Source organism: Coturnix japonica, chromosome 20 (assembly GCF_054131305.1).
Source record: "Coturnix japonica strain WE chromosome 20, WE-NBRP24, whole genome shotgun sequence".
NCBI classification, from domain to species: Eukaryota; Metazoa; Chordata; class Aves; order Galliformes; family Phasianidae; genus Coturnix; species Coturnix japonica.
Window position 1 is genome coordinate 9526726 of NC_140682.1, and position 8119 is coordinate 9534844.

Below are 8119 nucleotides of genomic sequence, written 5' to 3' on the forward strand. Positions count from 1 at the left end.
TATGACGTCACGAAGAAGCATTATGACATCACAAAGGAGCTTCATGACGTCACAAAAGGACATTATGATGTCACAAAGTGACATTATGACGTCACGAAGAAGCATTATGACATCACAAAGGAGCTATATGATGTCACAAAGGGGCATTACGACGTCACAAAGGAGCTTTATGACGTCACAAAGGAGCATTATGACATCACAAAGCGGCATTATGACATCAGAAAAGGACATTATGACGTAACAAAGGGACATTATGACGTCACAAAGGGGGCATTATGATGTCACAAAGGGGCATTATGATGTAACAAAGAAGCATTATGACATCACAAAGGAGCATTATGACGTCACAAAGGGGTGTTAACATCACCATGTGCCCAACTCCTCTCTACCTCCTATTGGCTCCCTCTCCCACCAATCCCCGCTCTCCCCTCCCCTTAGCCCCACCCCCCGCCCCCGTTAGGCCCCGCCCTGCCCCTCACACCCCACTCCCTGCCGCCATCTTGCCCCGCTCCGCTCACCCACCTGCCCAGTGTCGCCCGGCCCGAACCGGGAACGGCTGAAGGGACGGGGAGGGCAGCAGAGATGGGGACGGGGTCTAGGGCGGCCATTCTGAGAGACAGCCCTTCTGAGGGCTGAGCTGCAGGGCAGTGGAGAAACCCACCCGTGACCAGGGTCACATCAAAGCTGCATGAGGCTGTGTTACTAAACACGGTGCCACACGGCCTGCAAAACCATGCGGGGGGGACAAAACATGGCACGTACCTGGCAGAGAGATCACCTCAAGCTATCTGCAGCAGTTCCTTGTCGCTTTGCTCGGATGAAATGAGAGCAAAAGCTGCACCGAGGCAGTGGGTGGAGGGCGAGGAGAGGAGAGAGAAAGAGCAGGTCAGTGAGCAGGGCTAAGACAGTCATGGAATAACACACACAGCACAACCGTCCCATCCACTTGCTGCAAGTCATGCTGAGTCTCAGGCTACGTGATGCCTGTCCGCCCAGCAACTTTACGATGCTTCCACAACTGAGCAAAGAAGAGCTGCACCAAGCCCTTGGATGATGGATTCCCTGCTCCTGCTGGCTTCAGCCTTCTGCATTCCAATTCCAATCTAAACCATTCCTGCGGTGGTAGTACTTGAATCCTCATTTGGGGCTGGACCTCAACAGGTCAACACATCAGAAATAACACAACGTGCATCTGGAAGACGTGTCTCAAAGCCCAGAAAATCCAACTCTCTGACCTTGGCACAATTCACCAACCAAGAGCCAGGCCTTGACAACTTGGCTGATCTGGGCATGCGGGAGGGGGGCAGACAGTGGACCACAAGTGTCCATTTCCACTGCAGCTCCCTGTAGAGAACAGCACCAATCAGCAGGCGTGAATCAATTCATTCACAAGCTGCACAATGACTCTGTTCTTTACATGATAAAAAAACACACAGAGATTCCTGACCAAAAAGTTGGGAGTTAATAACGACCAAAGAGGTTCCTGTTCCTACGCCTCATCCTCTCACCCCAACTCCTGGGTGATGCCCACAGGCTTCAAGTCAGCTCTCAAATCCACTGAACTCCCGTCACGGAACTCCATCAAAAAGGATGTCACATATGTGACACTTACATACATGAGAATGTATGTATCAGAAACACTGATGCCAGCAGGAGCAGAGAGGCGATTGTCCCCCTGTACTCAGCACTGGTGATGCCACAACTCGAATTCTGTTTCCAGTTTGTGGCCCCTCACAGCAAAAAAGACACTGAGGCATTGGAACGTGTTCAAAGAAGGGCAACAAAGCTGGTGAGGGGTCTGGAGCACAATGGAGCCATATGAGAAGAGGCTGCGGGAGCTGGGAATGTCCAGCCTGGAGAAGAGGTGGCTCAGGGGAGACCTCATTGCTCTCTATAACTTCCTGAAGGGAGGTTGCAGTGAGCTGGGGGTCGGCCTCTTCTCTCATGTCATTACTGATAGAACTAGAGGGAATGGTTTCAAGCTGCGGCAGGAGAGGTTCAGGCTGGACATTAGGAAATATTACTTCTCAGAAAGGGTGGCCAGGCACTGGAATGGACTGCCCAGGGAGGTGGTGGAGCCATCCCACCTGGGGGTGTTCAAGGAATGACTGGATGTTGTGTTGAAGGACGTGGTTTATTGGGAGCTATTGGTAATAAGAGAACGGTTGGACTGTTCTTTTAGGTCTTTCCCAACCCTGGTGATTCTATGATTCTGTGATTCATACACTAAGAAGCAAGGAGAGGCTCTTTTGTTAAATCTTTCAATAGAGAGAAGAGTTGATATCTGCTTCTCCCAACAACAGAAACATGGAAACAACTTTCCAAGCCCACCTGCCATACAGTAGGCAGAAAACGCACATTGTAAAGGAGCACGCACATCCCCTCTGGCATAAGTCGAGCCCAAAACCCACCTTCAGATCTCTGTGCATTTCCCTTGTTTTACACCAATGCAGCCTCGCTGCAGCTCCGTGGGTGTCACACAAGGCCTGCATGTCCTCTTTCTCCGCAAACCCCACCCTCAGGCCTTGCTCTGTGAGGATTGACACCTGAGCAAAAACAAGCACTAAGAACGAGAGTAAAGCACACTGGATTCGCCCTGGCCTGGCCCAAGCCACAGTCCTACCAGACAGACCCTGGAATGAAAACTGCTCCACAAACCACAGATGGACACCAGCACACAAGAAGTTGATCGGATACAATCCCATGCAAGCACCAAGCCTCCTAAGGAAGCTCTTTGCCATCAGCTCCTTCATCGCCTTTCCTTCTCACCTCAATCTTAAAGTGGCTTCAACATCTGCCAGCACGTCTTACCATGCACCTGCTCATCACACAGTGCTTCAACAGCAACAAATTTGCTTCTGGGGCCCTCCTTCAACTCACTGTGCTAACACTCATGATTCAAATTACACAGAAATCCTAGCAGAAGTTCTCAGTGAGAACTGCACCTAACATTCCTCCTTCTACAAGCAACAGCCACAACAAGTGGTCATGAAAATGCTTTCATCAAAAAGAAGCAGAGACGGCACGGCAGGACAGATGTACTCTGTGTGCACGTCTGAAGCCTTTTGAGAACCTAGTCGTTCTTCCTGCAGGACCCCTGTCTTCTGTTAAAAGCTGAACGGTCCCCAGAGCACCTGTTTCCATCAGCTGCCACCATCCAAAGCAGCCAGCCTTCTTACAGTCACCTGGCCCAAACATCCCTTTTGCTCTACACTTGATTCACAGAATCACAGAATTGTAGGGCTTGGAAGTGATGGGAGCTCGGCATGCACACCATCCTTCCAACAGCACATCCCAGCAGCAAGGGATCACAGCGCTGGCACAGCTGAAACAAAAAGGGTGTGCGAGTTTCCTGTTAGCACTCAGTGTAAACAAATCTACCACTGAGCAACACCGTGAGCCCCCACTCACCTCAGCACAGGTCAACCTGTAACCCCAGCCTTCCCCTATCCATGTGCACATGCACACCCGTGTGCCACCCTGCCTGCTTTGCACACCTCCATGCACACACCGCATCGTGTGCCCTCCTTTGTATTCACAGACGTGTGCAAACCACCCCTGGGAACACGTACGTGCCTACACCTTCCACAAACACCCCTTTGTGTGCACCTGTGTTGTCACGGTTTGAACTAAAAATCCACCTGCGTCCGTGACAGGGGCCGTGGGCCCCGGAGGGGCCCTGGGCCGAAAAGGAAAAAGTTAATTAGGAAAAGAAAACAGCGGCAACGATCTAAGGAGGCACACTTATTTACTAAATACTATATCGAAATACAGGATAATAAAATATAATATAATATAATTGAAAATTGAGCTAACGAATCAGACAAAATAAGAGAGAGAATGAGTCCCGTAACCGAGAGGCCTACTGTGAAATTTAGGCGAGACGGTGAAGGCTCCCACACACTCCCCTGAACGCCAGAACTCGAAAGACGTCAGTCTGTTCTGCGACAGAGTTAATATAGAGTCCAGGTCCCGTGACCCATCGTGTTGTTCCCTGGGAGATGTAGTCTTCTTCTGTAAGTTGCAGATTCAGTAAAATTATTCATGCTTTATATGATGTTATGATGTGGAATACTGATAGCAAAAATTACAAAATTATTAAACCATGACATTCCACCCCTTATTCTACATCATTACATTATGTTTATACATACATACACACTCATATGTATAATTGTGAATAATCAGCAACCTTATTTTCCTCAACAATTTATATTTATTCCATACAAGTCCCTAAGTTGAGAACAAAACTCTATAACCTAACCTACTATTTATTAATTTTGAGAAAATGGCAAAACTGCCAGAAAAGGAAAACATGTCAGCGGTAGAGGGGAAAGGCAGCGCTAGTAGGGCGTCCCCCACATCAAGGTGCACTCATCCTTTCCCAGCCACCACAGCAGATTCCCTTTTGACTTATACTTCTTTCCATGTGTGCTCTACACATGCATGGCCAGTGCAGGATATAGAGTCCAGATGGAAAACTTGCTTACAGAATGCCTAATTAAGGTATATAGAGAAAAGTGTTTCCTTAACATTAATCCACTCTATCTTAAGTCCTATACCTAATTGAACTATTCTGTACCTAATTGAAATATTTTCTGAGACTCTACCTATATATCTACAGGAAAAATCATTGGCTGCACTCCCCCAACATCAAATTCCCTTGTGGTACACATTGGACATTCCCATTTTTGTCCATCACCCACCATGTGCACCCAGGTCCCTGGGCAAAGACAGTACCCCGGAGAGGTTTGCCCTTTCCAGACGCTGGAAGGACCCAAACTGTTTTTCCCAACACACTTTTTATGTGTACTACAGGAACCTTATCTCCCTCCACGGTACGTAGGGAGCTGGATTGGTTAGGACCATTACGATTACTAGATCCTCGAGTGTTGACCAACCAGGTGGCTTCTGCTAAATGGTTCTCCCAGTTTTTGTACGTTCCACCACCCATTGCTTTCAACATAGTTTTCAACAACCCATTGAATCGTTCAATCTTACCAGAAGCTGGTGCATGATAGGGAATATGGTAAATCCACTCAATGCCATGATTTTTGGCCCAAGTGGTTACAAGAGAATTTTTGAAATGAGTCCCATTATCTGATTCAATTCTTTCTGGAGTGCCATGCCGCCACAGGATTTGCTTTTCCAACCCTAATATGGTGCTTCGGGCGGTAGCATGGGGTACTGCGTATGTTTCAAGCCACCCAGTGGTTGCTTCCACCATGGTGAGTACATAACGCTTACCATTGCGAGATCGTGGCAAGGTGATATAATCAACCTGCCATGCCTCTCCATATTTATACTTTTGCCATCGCCCTTCCCCCCAAAAAGGTTTCATCCTCTTGGCTTGTTTAATTATGGCGCATGTTTCACAGTCATGAATAACTTGAGCAATAGCGTCCATAGTTAAGTCCACCCCTCGGTCTCTGGCCCACTTGTATGTCGCATCCCTTCCTTGATGACCTGAAGTCTCGTGGGCCCACTGAGCTAGGAATAATTCACCCTTGTTCTGCCAGTCCAAGTCTATTTGAGCCACCTCAATTTTAGCAGCTCGATCAACCTGATGGTTATTTTTATGTTCTTCAGTAGCCTTACTTTTAGGCACATGAGCATCTACATGGCGCACCTTTACAACAATGTTCCTTATTCGGGCAGCAATGTCTTTCCACAGTTCAGCAGCCCAAACAGGTTTACCCTTTCGTTGCCAATTATCATCTTCCCACTGTTGCAACCACCCCCATAAGGCATTTGCCACCATCCATGAATCAGTATAAAGATGAAGCATTGGCCACCTCTCCCGTTCAGCTACATCTAAAGCCAGCTGAACAGCCTTTACCTCTGCGAATTGACTTGATTCTCCTTTACCTTCAGTGGCCTCTGCAACTTGTCGTGTGGGGCTCCATACAGCAGCTTTCCATCTGCGATGCTTCCCTACAATACGACATGATCCATCTGTGAATAGGGCAAATTTCTTTTCGTTTTCTGGTAGCTCATTGTATGGTGGTGCCTCTTTAGCACGTGATACCTCTTCTGTAGGTGGTTTTTCAATTTTTTTACTCTCAGGCCAGTCCATGATCACTTCTAGAATTCCAGGACGGCTGAGTTTTCCCATTCGAGCTCGTTGAGTAATTAATGAAATCCACTTACTCCAAGTGGCATCAGTAGCATGATGGGTGGAGGGAACCTGTCCTTTAAACATCCAGTTTATTACTGGCAAGCGAGGTGCTAGAAGAAGCTGAACCTCTGTCCCAACTACTTCAGAAGCAGCCCGAACCCCCTCATACACGGCTAAGATCTCCTTCTCAGTCGGAGTGTAGCGCTCCTCAGACCCTTTATATGCTCGACTCCAGAATCCCAGGGGTCGGCCTCGGGTCTCTCCTGAGGCTCTTTGCCACAAACTCCAGGTGGGACCTTTCTCTCCAGCAGCAGTGTAGAGGATGTTCTTCACATCCTGTCCCGTCCGTACTGGCCCCAAGGCCACGGCACGGGCTATCTCTTGTTTTACCTGCTCAAAAGCCTGCTGCTGCTCAGGACCCCATGAGAAATTATTCTTCTTCCGTGTTACCTGATAGAGGGGGCTCACTATGTGGCTGTAGTTTGGGACATGCATTCTCCAAAAGCCCACTACTCCCAGAAAAGATTGGGTCTCTGTCTTGTCGGTGGGCGGAGACATAGCAGTGATTTTGTCAATCACATCTGCTGGGATGTGACGACGTCCATCTTGCCATTTTATACCTAAGAACTGGATTTCCTGGGCAGGCCCCTTCACCTTGCTGCGCTTAATGGCAAAACCAGCTTTCAAAAGAATTTGGATTATCTGTTTCCCTTTCTTGAAAACCTCTGCTGCTGTATGGCCCCACACTACAATATCATCAATATACTGCAAGTGCTCAGGAGCATCACCCTGTTCCAAAACAGCTTGGATCAATCCATGGCAAATTGTTGGGCTGTGCTTCCACCCCTGAGGTAAACGGTTCCAGGTGTACTGAATACCTCTCCAGGTAAAAGCAAACTGTGGCCTACATTTTGCAGCCAATGGGATGGAAAAGAAGGCATTAGCAATGTCAATGGTGGCATACCACCTAGCTTCTTTTGACTCCAGTTCATACTGGAGTTCTAGCATGTCTGGTACAGCAGCACTTAATGGAGGTGTGACTTCATTCAGGCCATGGTAATCCACCGTCAGCCTCCATTCCCCACTGGTTTTACACACTGGCCATATGGGGCTGTTAAAAGGCGAGTGAGTTTTGCTAATCACTCCCTGATTCTCTAATTGGCGAATTAGCTTGTGAATGGGGAGCAATGAGTCCCTATTGGTGCGGTACTGCCGTCTGTGAACCACTCTGGTGACAATTGGTACCTCTGGTCTTTTACCTGGTGCAACCTCCCAGCACCCGCTGGGAGACCCGGCGCTCGCTGCGTTGCTTCCGTCCTCCGTCCGGGGGGTTCCGTGCGCCGGCGCCAGCGCGTGGAAAGGGAGGGGGTGTGCGGCTGGTCGCGCGCGGGCGCGTGCCAGGCCCCCTTTCGCCCGGTTTTTCCCCATCCATCCATCCATCCATCCATCCATCCATCCATCCATCCATCCATCCATCCATCCACCTTTCCGCTTCGTGGCGGCGCGGGGTAGACCTGGGCGACCATCCACCCGCTCGATCGGCGGGTGCAGTTTCCCGTCCGTGCCGCGGGTAGACGTGTCGGCCGTAGCGGGATTGACCTGTCGGCCGGTGCCGTTTCCCGTCCGTGCCGCGGGTAGACGTGTCGGCCGTAGCCGTGCGTCACGCAGCTGTGTCAAGCGGTAAGGGTACGACGAACGGCCAGCCGCCCCCCGACCCGACCCGACCAGACCCGACCCGACCCGACCCGACCCGACCCGACCCGACCGCTTCCGCCGCTGACCCTCCCTCGCGCCCACCAGCATCCTCCCCTCCCCTCCCCTCCCCTCCCCTCCCCTCCCCTCCCCTCCCCTCCCCTCCCCTCCCCTCCCCTCCCCTCCCCTCCCCTCCCCTCCCCTCCCCTCCCCTCCCCTCCCCTCCCCTCCCCTCCCCTCCCCTCCCCTCCCCTCCCCTCCCTTGTGGTGTTATTTAAATTTATTAAAATAGGTAGGGTAGACCTGGGG